Source organism: Sylvia atricapilla, chromosome 4, assembly GCF_009819655.1.
Source record: "Sylvia atricapilla isolate bSylAtr1 chromosome 4, bSylAtr1.pri, whole genome shotgun sequence".
Lineage (NCBI taxonomy): Eukaryota > Metazoa > Chordata > Aves > Passeriformes > Sylviidae > Sylvia > Sylvia atricapilla.
The window spans coordinates 56051638-56064712 of NC_089143.1; positions in this window are offsets into that span (position 1 = coordinate 56051638).

The following is a 13075-nucleotide window of genomic DNA, read 5'->3' on the forward strand; positions in this document are numbered from 1 at the left end:
AGCTATCATACAAATGAAAACCATCAAAGCCTGGCAATGGATGCTCTGTCCAGCCTATTGAAACCCAGGGAGCTTTACTGCTGAAATCCTTGCAATACTGGTTAGAAAACAATGCAGAAGAGGGAAAGGACGAGGCTCTGCATGTGATGTAGTTACAGCAGGCAACTTTTTTCTTGCTCCCCCACAATCTTACTGAAACTTCTAAGAGTCTTTAAATATTTAAACAGGAGCAGAAGAGTTGAGAAACTATTTTTCTCAGGGACCTTCTTATGGCAACATGGTGTTTCTGAAGCTAAATCTGTACAATCTCTTCCATCATTATGAAGAGGTTGAAGGATATCCAGGGAGTGGTAGGAACTTCAGTATTGAAAAAGTGAACATTCACAATGTCTTTCTAGCTCCACAACAAATCTGCTATGAAACAATGATTTGTTTCGCTCCAATATTCCTTAAAGTTTGCAGGGAAAGTTCCTCATCCTGCCCTAATTCCTGGGTAAAAGTGCTGTTTTGGTGGGATCTAGCACTACACCACCCTTTTTCTGACCATTCTGTGGTCCATCAGAGCAGACTGTGTACTGCTTACTGCTCCACATATCTGCCCAAATGTCCAGATGCTTTTCCCCTTCTTTTGGATTTATACATCTGGTTTTACACATCACATAAACCCACCAAGGTTAGAGAAGCCACACAGGAGGGCAGAACCAAGCCACAGGATTTCACACAGCAATTAAAGCAACTTTCTTGAAAAGTGTCAGTTGCCATCTTCGGTGACTGAAAAAACATAGAGCCATGTTATTTGTTATGTTCCAATTCTATTTTGCAGTAATTCATAAGGCAATTTTTCTAGTAGCAAACAAAAAAGACAGAAGTCAGTCCTAGTGAAAATGTGATTTAACTAAAAAGCAACTGAGGTATTTTGAAAAAAAAATTAAAGATTGTGTCTATCCCTATTTTCCGTATTTTCAAACTGGTCCTCATGGATGCATTTTAAGTGAAATATGTGATATTAATATAAAGCTATATGTTGGCAGGAACTAAATTTTAAGGTAAAATCTCACATACTGCAATGTAAGTGCAAAAAATGTCATCACTGTGTCAGAGAAAATATCTACCTAAGATCCAATATGCAAAGCGTATTTCTTTAGAAGCACTCAGGCACAAGTTTGATGTTATCCATGTTCCCCCACAAAAAGACAAACCAGGGCTGTGTCATGTTTCATGGCAGTTAATGCATTTTAGTGGGGCCTCAAGATTAAAATATCCAAGTGTCTTCAATTAACAGTGACAGTTTTATCTTCTACTGTTTCATATACTTTTTTATGAAGGACATGATTTCAAGTAAGATTTGGCACTTCCACAGACTTTCTTGCCCTCTTCTGAATCTTGGAGAACTGCTCGTATTGAATCTGTGTCATGGCTTTTGTTTTTGTAGCAAGAATTTCATGTCCTCATTGTGGATTTGTGACTTCATTGCAGTCTTCAGCTGAAAGGAGGGTTGGTTGTTAAAGACCAGGTTTCTGAAACAACAGCAGCCAAACAGTTGAGGAAAATACCTGAGCTTCATTTAGACACAAAATCTCATGATTTCACTTGGAAACATCTGTGAACCTTTTTGTAAAGGGTTATATTTACATGGTTACTGCTGTGTTAATATCTTAAAACAGGGGAGGTCAGATTATTTTTTCTCTAGTCCCTAGCTACCATCAATGAAAATATTAAAAATGTTCTATTTTGTCGAATCCGGAAGTTATCTGGAGTTTTTTTGACTGATCTAATTCCTTTCTGATTCTTCCAGTACCTTCCTGACTTGCTAGTTGTTTTTCTCCTTCCCTGTTTACATACAGCAAAATTATTCCTGCTTCCTCCCATCTCCCTGGTGAGCACAGATGTAAGGAAGTCATTGAGATTTCTGGTTCTGTATGCTTGCCCTGCCTTTCAAAGTCTACAGTAGTCCCTCAGCAAGATTACTACTTAATATGACTGCAGAAGCTTTTATTTGTCTTCACAGCTTGTGCAGGCCTGGTTTCATTTTCACTGGTGGTTTGCTAAGGCTGTACCTTGTGTTCCCTGACTGACACGAGGTTAGTGTTTCATCTACAAGGTTATTGTCTTCATATCCACTTCTTTTCTCCCTGCATTTCCCTCATCACCTGTGTTTGTTGTTTACTGCTGATAGTAAAAGCTTTTCCTTAATGTTTTTTTGCTGTGCTGGACACTTGAAAAGCTGCTTTTGAGGGTGCAGCTCTCTTTTCCTCTGCCTTATTCCTCTTTTCTCTAGCAGCTGTTTTTTTTACCAGTACAAACTTTTCTGCTTTTCTGCCAGATTTTAATGGTTGAACTGGACAAGGGCTTTCCATTTTGGAGATTATCCTGTTCTCTGTTTCTGACAAGCACAGGCTGACATGTGAAAACCGCATGGAGTTATGTAAGTGTTCAGTTCTACTGGTGCCTGATCCATAAAATATGATTCTGATTCCCTATTGCTCTTAGCTGTGTATCCATATTGAATTAAGTGGTGGTTTCTGCAGACAAAAGTGAACAAAATATGGTGACGATTAAATAGAGAAGGCAGAGTGCTGTTTCCTGTCCTCCTGCCAGCTCCTTCCTCCCAGCTAATGGTACTTCATGGTGAAAAGTGCCAGAGGCATTGCAAAGTCCGGCGATCATCCTGGGGTTAATCACCACAGTGAGTGGACAGGATTTTTCCCTGTGTGCCTTGATATAGTTCAGCTTGAACCATGTGAGATGATCTGCAGGGTGCCCTGGCTGTTGCACACATGCACTAAGGAAAGCCGTGGCTTGGCTGGGACTATGCAGCATGGATAAGGAATGCTTATACCATCTAATACCAAACACTGTAGAGAGGGGATTGATAGGAAACCCCTTTTGTAGTAGGTGCATCTCCAAAGGTAGAGAGAAGGAGAACTCCCACGCTTAGGATAAGACATTGGCCTCAGTCTTTTTCCTTCAAAAGCTGGACATTTAGTTCATCATTTCTGTAACAGTGTAGAGGTTGGAGCTGTTGACAAAGAGAGAGAGGAGGAGGAGAGCTGTCCCTTTGGAAACTTCCCTAATCACTTGGCAAGAGGCTGTTTGAGCTGGAGCAGCTGAGCTGCTGAAAATTTCCTTCTAGCAGAAAGGAATTCAAGTCCCAGGGAGTGGCTGTAGCAGGAGAGGAAGCAGAAAGGGAGGGAGAGCACTCTGGTAGAGAAGGTGCAAGTATTGTCTGTCCTCATGGAAATCATTCTAAGTTTTATATGAAAGAGTTTCTGAAACAAACCCAGGACACTGTTTCCAAAAACTAATTCTTAACAGCAGAGTTGTAAAGGTTTTCTTCTGCTTTCAGTTTTACACCTTTCTTTCTGTACTATTTAGGCAGCCAAAGTACAGCTGTCTGGGAACCCAAATTCTTCCTGGGGTGAATAGGGAAAGCCATTAGAGAACAAGATCCACCTTTGCATCTCCTGGATTTCATTCTTTGTGTTCACACATAAAGAAAGCCATTGCACAAGAAGGGTGAAAGATGATTGAATACTTGTGATCAGCTTAGAGGTTAAAGGACTCTTTATTGCAGATTGTCCCTTTTTTCCTCCCCAGAAAGTAAGGCAATATTTCCAATGTCTTCATCTGTAAAAACAACAAGAAAAAATCAGCCATAGTGACTTGCAACTTGGGAATACAGCAAATGTCCATGTCCAGCTCACCCCTTATGTGATGGCTCATCTCCACAGCTTTACCAAGTTCCCACTTTTAGCTGGAAAGAATGTTTAAAATGGTGACTCCAATCTGCAGCTGTAGGTATAAGCACGCCATACACTAACTCTGTGTGAATAATCTGACCTAGGAACTAGAATCTTTTTTAAATTAGATGGACTCAATGTTTAGCTTCTGGGCAGTTCATTTTTGATTTACTCTGAATCCACAAATTGATCTGTGAACAGCTATTGCTTTCACAGAGGGATTTGATTTGTGGAATTATGGGCTAGATTCATCATACTGATGACAGATAGATTTTCATACTTTGGATTTTATTAATGGCATGTTCTTTGCTTGTTAACATTCAAAGGAGATCAATCACAAGGTATTCTGCTGCTATTGAGTTTCTATGGAAAAAGGACACCATATGTTGAGGCAGGAGTAGAGGTCAGTGTGTATCAGTCTCAGAGAAACACAATACCTTACTAACAGGAAATAATTGGAAATAGGTCCAAAATTCAGCCAATTCGGGAACATCACTGTTCTCTTGGAAAAAATCTATGTGGACTGAAAAGCATTTCTCTCAATGCTTTTTTTGTTCACAATGCCTTTATTATCTCCCACCTCCATCTAAGAGAAAAATTGTAAAATTTGTGCAAATATACCTTTACCGAGCACTCCTGTTCACCAGTCCTGTGCTCAGGTTACTACCCCCAGTGCTTTTCCCCAGATATGGAATTACACAAGTGAACTCTCCAGTCTTAAAAGCCAAGTATCATACTTATTCTCTGGCAAAATCAGCTGCCACTTCTTTGAGCATGCATCATTTAACTCATTGAACCTGTGCCACAATAATCAGTACTATATGGGGAAATCGTATTACCTTTCAGTAAACTTCTTATACAGTCCATGATATGCATTTTCAGTATTTCTGGAATTCAATACTGTGGCTTAAAAAGTTACATTCTCTATAAAAATAGGTGATTGAAAGTGAACTGCATGGAGCTCTGTCCAGCTACAGATGAGCAAAGAACACTGAAATGCAGCGGGACTGGTTCATGTAAGATCCCTGAAATAACTAAAGAGTATTTTTCAATGCTGTTCACTTTGGGTGAACTCCTTATTACAAGAAGCCAAAGCTTCTCTTCACTGACCCAGCCAGCCCTGTTTTTGGGAGCTTGTGATGAGGTGAAATGTTTACTTTGCTGTTTGCAAACTCTTCAGAGCATGGAATCAGTTTATTAACTTCAATCTCCAGCCAATTCACAAGAGCACAGAAGACGCAGGACACTGAGAGGTTGCCTTAACAAACGCAGGAGGCTGATTAATACATTGTACTGGCTTTAATGTCAGCAAGTTTCTTAGCAGCAGAACTGCTTCAGATGATCACATCCCTCATTTGGGAAGACTGGAGTATTTAGTTGTCCAAAGGACACTTAAAATAGATTATGGGGTTTTCTTCTGGAGGGTGGGGGGGGGGGGGGGTGGGGAACAAGAAGGCAAAGACTGGTCTAGTTCCTGTGCAGAGTGCTCTTTTAACTCTGCCATTGATTTCCCTTTTGGCCTTTTTGAGAAACAGAGCCATCATTTTTCCCATCAGACCTTTTGCTCCTATTGAGACTGATGTCTTTTCCTTGCTCATTGATTCCCATTGAGCCAACAGTTTTCTGTCACATTACTTGGGAATTGCATGCATAATTTTGAAGGGAAAGCTGGAAGCAAAGAATAGCCTGGCACACAGAGAAAGTGTGGTATATAATAGGTATTTTGTGCTTGATCAGAAGCAAAGGAATAGATTTTATGCCTCACAAGTTTTTCTGTACCTCAAAATTTATACTGTAATAAATGTTATTGGACATTATATTTCTATACAGAGATTAGAATTACCTTAGCAAGTGCTGTGAAAAAACAATGGAATCTTTGTTTTCAAAGATGTTAGACTGTCAATTTGAAGACAATAGTTATGGAAAATATAAGTGCATTGGGCCCTGTTTGAGAGTCACCTTTTCTGGAATCAGGAAAAAGCCTTGAGCTCCTTGAGCAAGGACCCTGAAAAGCTGTCTTGATGGGATTTAGCTGTGCAGATACATACAAATGACTGTTTGACTTTGTAGGCCTGACTATCAATTGAACACCCAGACAAATAGAATTTTGAAATATTATTTAATTTAGACATATTGTATTTTAGAAGGCTTCTTTCCCATTTTGGAAAATACAAGTCAGGCTTTTCTAAGGATAAATTCCTGATCAGTTTACAAAGTCTCTGAAACAACATGTAGAACAAAAAATATAGGTAATTATTTTGTAAAAGCATTATTGCAAACAGCAGAACAGTATTTTATAAACCCTCTAGTGCAGAGGCAGCTCTGATCCTTTCCAAAAATGTGATGTAAGGATTCTGTTTTCCTCAGCAGGATCAGACCTGACCCTTGCTGGCTGTTTTCAAAATCCTGGTCTGGGAGTCTCTATTTCCTTTTCTCTATGGGAAAGAAAACAGAAATATGCAACAAGAAGCCAGTCGTGCTTTCCACAGAAAACACAATTTTTCATGGATATATAGTAACTGTAAAGAATGCACCTTCCAAAGGTCAGGGGTTAAACTTAGAGTGCTGCAACATTTCAGGCTCAGTGAACTTCCCTGAATTACCATTTATATAGTGGCATCCATAATTTATCTAACCTTTTTTGTGCTAAACAATACCTTTACTGTTCAGATTTCTCCTTAGAGATGTACATTTTTATTAAAATATGAACCTGATTTAACATATGATTTCAATAGAATGTGCTACGTGCATTATTCTTATCTGCTACTATTGACACAAAATAAATTTACACTAGCAAAGACTTCCTTTGATTGGAGCCATGTGACTGCAGCCTCAGGAGTGCATCAGGTGGCAATGAAAATGCAGATTATCACAATTCAGTTTGAGGCCATCTCCCGAGTTCATATCAGCCCCTGCAGTCTGTAGCTCTGTGGGTGTATTGCAGGATTTGGGATGTGCTGAACATGACACGTACCTTACCTCGGAAGTTCTCATTTGGCTTCTGGCCAAATGATACTGTAAGTGGAAAACACTCAATTAGATGAAGATACATCTTAATGAACTGCCTGCTGCACATCACCACTTGGAAAAATTGTATGCTAGACACTTGCTAAAAAATACAGCTTCACATATGGCAACTCTAAAGATGGTCTTATTGCTCTGTAGTGAAGGAGGGCTGGGTTCTTACAGGCACTTGCTTTTTCGAGGATTAGCCACATTGCAAAGGATACATGTAAACAATCTGAGGGTGCAATGAACCCTCTGCAGCTTCCCAGGTTAGCCCTTGCCCTCCCTGTTGGTGCAGACCAGGAAAGGTGCACACCAGGCTGTGGCAGGCATATTCTTTGCTCCCAAGCTCCAAGAGGTGCAAAGGAGGAGAGAGTCTCATGATGCTCCCAGCCCCTTCAAAGTTCCTGAGCACTTCCTGGAATCTGCAGAGCTGGATTGCATCACCCATCTCTCTGTAAATAGCAGTGCCTCTGTCAGTGTAGTCTGCAAGTACAGTGGGGTAAACAAATGTTTTATCTTTTTATCCAGTGTCCTCAAAGTTCAAATTACGTCAGCATGTGATTCATACAAAAGCAGACAGAAGAGAGAAATCCAGTAATAGAAATCCATCCCTCCTCCTCTGCTAAGGCACAGTGACCTTTATGAATATCATCTTTTACTACCTTTATTATGTGGGAGAAAGCTGCAGTCTTCTTTCATATCTTATTTTGGAAATTCTTAAGGAAAGAGAAGATTAAGGATAAGCTGCAACCTCTAGAATTTACAGATCACAGGTCAGCTGTCTTCTTCCACCTCAACAGAGATCGTGAGGACTATTGTTTTCATTTCTTGAATAGATTTGCATTCTTATTTCTTCTCTTCATTTCAAGAGATTCATTCTCCCACTGCTATCTTGGACCTTCTGCACAAAGCTTCTCGTTACAGTTCAGGGGCTACCTTGCCTGTTCCTGATCTCAATGATCCCTCCCTGGAGGGAAGGGCAGGTCTGATTCTCCTACAGTTAAGAGGAGGAAGAAGAGTGAGGAAGAGGAAGGACACTGAAGTTTTCAAGTGAGATTACCAATAGCTCTTTCAATGTTTTTCACATTGCTCAACTCTAGCAGTAGTTGAGTCACAGCAGAGTCTGTGCCAATTCTGCCAGGACAGCATATTCCTGATTTGTAGCATCCAAAAATCTGTGTCCTTCATGCCCTTCACCTTTAAGTGCTTTAAATGCCCTCATCCATGTTTTCTCAGAAAAAAAATAGACTTTGTGGGCATTTGGGTTGTTTCCTCCTTTCCACTGAGTGGTGCATATGTTTGTTAGGTTAACAGGTATAGGCCATCAATTGTCCTCCCTAAAAGGAAGTATTGAAGTGGAGACCATTAAATAAGAGCGTTACAGTGATGGTTTCACTGAGCTCCTTTAAATGCTTTCGGTGGTTGCTCTCATACGCTTCTGAGCACATTTTGATTCCAGTTTCTACCACTAGACTGAAAAATTATGGCTTGAAACCTGAAGGTGTCTTGGATTTGTTCTTAGAACTTGCAACTAAGACAAAGACTCCTTTTATTTTCACTGTTTATTTGGTTTGTTTGATTAAATTTTTTGCAGTGGTGGGACAGGGCTACAGGGATAGGTTCTCTGGGAAGCTGCCAGCAGCTTTCTCCCAAGATCCAACAGATCTCCTTTTCCTGACCCACGAGCTTTTTTTTTAAATTTCTCTTGCCCCGTCTATTTGAAGAGGGAGAGTGAAAGAGCAGCTTTAGTGGGCACCTGGCATCCAATCAGGGTCAAACCACCACACAGCTCTGAAAGTGACAAGTCAAGATTAAACTTGTTTGTTCAACTTTACATAGCTTAAGGGTCTCCACTTTTGATTTTGTGCCTCGGTCTGACTGCCCAGATCCATGCGAGTCTTCATGCCAACCCATTTCATCTGGGGACAGAAGAATCCACAGCAGCAATGGATTAACAATGCCCTTACCTTGTACTGCTACAACCCACAGCAAAGCTTCCCTTTAGCGTTGCCAAACTTCTGCAGACATGAGCAGAAAATGCAGGCACACATGGGAATATGTAGGTATAATATTAGGTGTCTGAATTGTAGATTATTCAAATAATTAACTCAACCAGCTACTTGGTGATCTACCTTGAATTATTAAATCTCTGGAGATGCATGCAGAATCAGATTTAAAATGACAGGTATGGCTAATTACAATAATTGCCAGCAGAGCACTTTATTACAGACTTTTGTGGACTATTAAATGACTGGTTTAAGTGATAAACTAGTTAATCAGCAGAAGCTGCCTTTGGTGAAGTTGCATAGATGACACTAGACTGGAAATGTTTTATGGTTTGAAGCCTGTGGCTTTGTCATTGGGACTTTCTGAGGGTATTGACGAAATTTACTCTATATAGTGTCAAAAGAAATTGAAAAGCAAGAAAGCAGAAAGGGCTTCTCCCCGTATCCATGGGCTGCAGTGATACTCAGAGTTTCTGATACCTGATATCTCTGAACATCTGTACAAGTAAGTTTTTGCTTATAAAGTTGTTTTCCAAACAAGATGCATAAAAGAGAAAGCCTCCTGTGATCATATAGCTGTTGAGACTCAAGAGACTTCTTGTGTGGTGAAGTAGAGAAGGTGAGGTCAATTTGGGGCTTAGGACTTGCAAGAATCACTTACAATTGTGGTAGAACTTCTGAGGATCTTCTGTAAAGTGCCTCGCTGAAACCCCTTTCTATGTTCTGGGTGTCCAATAGACGTTCCTGGAAATCTGAGTCATGTCAAACAATGAAACCATTGAAATTAATGTGTGCAACTACATAAGTAACATCACATAAGTATCAATTCATTACAGAAAAGAAAAGAAGGTATGCCGATGAATGTAAAAGGAAATGCATTTGCATCAGGAACATAAGTACTTTCCACAGCATTGCTTCCTATGCATGACCTTGATCCTGCACAGATTTTCTCATTAAACCACAAATTAGGAGAGTTGCATGAAAGGCCTGAAAGACCTGGGGAGAGATACTAGGGTTTCTTACTGTCTAGCACTTCTCCCCTTTATCCAGGTGGAGTCTATGTAGTAGGATTTAATAAGCTCAGTACATTTTAGTCCTCAGGTTTAAATAATAGAATTAAATATACTCTGGAACACAACAGAGATTGTAAGGGATTTCACACCCTTAACCTTGTAATCCTTGATTATTATAATGTGCATAATAAATTGGCTAATTTTGTCTACAGTATGGTTTGTCAACATCTGCAAGAGTAATACATTTCAAATTAGAATATTCCAATTAATGTATTCTTCATTTCTTTTTAGTCTCTTTTTCTTTTTCCAGAGTCATAAAATGTATTTATTTAAAGATTATTTTAATTATTTCATTAAGATCTCAAACATCTCCATCTGATTTTTTCCTGTTTGGAAGAGGGAAAAAAGGTATTTCCTACATCAGAGCTACAATGATAGGTCAAAGAGAATTCTCCTACATAACAAAATCAACGGCATGCAGGACTAGTCTGAAATGAGATAAATAATGTAGATTTTGAAGGTCAACAGCATGCCTGTGGGAGAGAAAAATGTTTGCAAGGAGAACTGTTCAAGTACCATGCATGTCCTGGAAGGTCTGGTTACGGATGTTATTCTCCAGCGGATTCCCGGAACAGGGGAGCAGTGATGAGTCGTGCCTCCCCAGATGACTCTAATTAATAAGTAATAACTCTGTTGTGACTACAGAAGCAAGTCCAGTGAGTGGGCAGAGAGTGACAAATGTAGCTTTACAAGAACGTGGCCGCTGCAGCCGGACATGAGCTGTGCTATGAGCTGGGAGAAAGCTGGGGGAGAAAAGAGACAGAGAGGAAATTAGTGCAAGGAATGTCTCCAGCCTGCCTGTGCAAGACAATATGCTGGGTAATATCCCCTAAAAAAAGCTCGTGGTCTAAGCTTGTCTGTGGAGATTGATTAGCCTTTTTTCCCTCAGTCAAAGAAATTGCTGCATTTTAATCCTGCCTGCAAATGTCTTAAAATTATTAATGTTAGCATTAGCATATTTGACTTCCATATGTGACTTGATAAGCTTTGAAACTCTACTATGTCCTGGCTGCAACATGAAGACAGTGGAAATGAACGAAAAAAGAGAACAGACAGTGAAATAATATGGTGTGGTGGTGGTGATGAAATAAAAAACAGAGTGTTGGTTTGGGCAGAGAGAAAACAAAGTTTTATTAAACCAAAAATCCAAAAGGAAAGAGTGGAGTGTATTCATAACATGTTGGCAATCTTTAAAGTAAATGAGTTCGCCTAGGGCTTCAGATTGTTGATTTTTTTCCTCATTTTGAATTATGAACAGCATTCCCAAGTAAAAAGTGGAAAACTCTACTTTAGAAAACATTGAAGTACTTTGATGTTGCAGCCTACAATTTTTTCCTCAAAACATTTTGTCAACTTCAGCCCAAAAATTCATGAAATCACATTTTTGAGCTTTTTATCTTCTGAAAAGAATTTGCCCAGCTGTATTTTCAGACTTTGGTGATGAAGAATACATCTACATCCTTCAAGTCTCAATGTATGTTTTCTGAATTGATATCCTAAACATTATTAATGCACTGTGGTTGCAGCAAGTTTCAGGCATCCACCAGACTGTTGTATTCCAGAAAGCACTTCTGATTATAACAGTTTCTAGAGATAGCATATTCTCAAAGAGGCTTGTCCAGAATTGATTTTCCTGTATCTCTGAGTTTCATTAGATCTAGATTTTCCAGTGGAGATGTGGGTTACTGTTACATGAATTTAGTTTACTGAAAACCAGCTTACTTTAAATTGTCTTCTGCAAGGATGACAAAGAGATCATGGATTCCCCTATGGCTGCAGTACAGACGGCAACTGAGCTAAACAGAACAAGTCTGTGCTCCACTTTGACCAGCTGGGCTAAGTTGCAATGATATTTAAGCACAACATATAGGAACAATTGGAATGGAGACATCACCTCTAGCATAAGGAGAGAAGATCAGTGTCTGCATTCCCAGCTTTACCATGCCCTGTGAGTGTGACCATGCCATTGCAAGCTGTACACACTGTTCAGGTAGCAGCAAACACACAGCCACTTTGATGGACAGGGCTGTTGAAGCCTGACCCCTCTCCTGAAGCTGGCTGGAGCAGATTTAGATAGAACCAGAAAAACACTGCACAGAATCCCATCTACTGTGTTTCATCACTGAACAAGAGCAGAGTATCTCCATTTTGCACATCTTCATAGGAATTTGAAAAATGAAGTGGGTGCCAACACATTGTACTTCTGAACAGTTGCCTTGCTGTGATTACAAAAAAAACCACCAAAATGCTCTTTGTTTTGCCTCCACCTTCATGGCCTAAGATAACATCAGAGCCTGCTAATTTCTTCTAAACCTGTTCATACCCTTTCATTACCCTCAAAAACATCTTTATTTGCAAATTTGCAAATTTTTAGAATGCATGAAATTATACACACTTTATTTCTGCGAATACTCTATACCTGTATTTTATCTGCCAATTACAGCAAGTAGAAGATCTAGACAAGCATGAATGCAATAAGATAATGTCTTTTAGCAGTACCCAATTAAACCATAAAACAAAACATGTTCTATTTAAAGGATAATGTTCAGTGCACTTGAACACATCAAGCAATAAGCTGTGTTTGTAGTTGATTAAATGTCAGAGTGAATCTGAAACATCTGATAATCACAAAAATAATTTCCTGCAATATACTAATAAGATGAAAAGATACAGTTTCATACTTACAAAAAGAAGGAAATGTTTTCTCCATAGGTCTGTTGGTGAGCTGTGTGGACAAGCATCAGCTGAGCAAGGGGTGTTATATATACCTGTGACAGCATTCTTCTGTTCCTGTACAGTGCCAGGGCTTTCACAGGGCAAAAAGCCATACTAATTTCAGCATGGATGGCTTTGATTTGGAGAAATAAAAGGTTATATTAAACACTCCTGTCAGTTACTGAAGCAAGGGCATGAAGCACATTATGACTGTGTACGGCCAGGTCAAGCTAATAGCTCTCTGCATCTTAAATTTCTTCTCATGATTATGGTCTGATTAATTAGGCTTTGAGTCTTCCCCTGTCTCAGTCTCAAGTGCTGCTGAGAAGGTTCACCACAGAAAGCTGAATTTTAATCCCAAGATAAAACAGAAAAGTCCTTATTGCATGGCATTAGTTTACAAAGGCTTGTAAGATGTTCGTTCTTAAGTATAATTATTGTCAAAGATCATGCGTGGAAGGGAGACATTTAATTTACTTTTCTTTTGCAGAGCTATAAACAGTGTAGTGATTTATTATAAACTTGCTGTCCT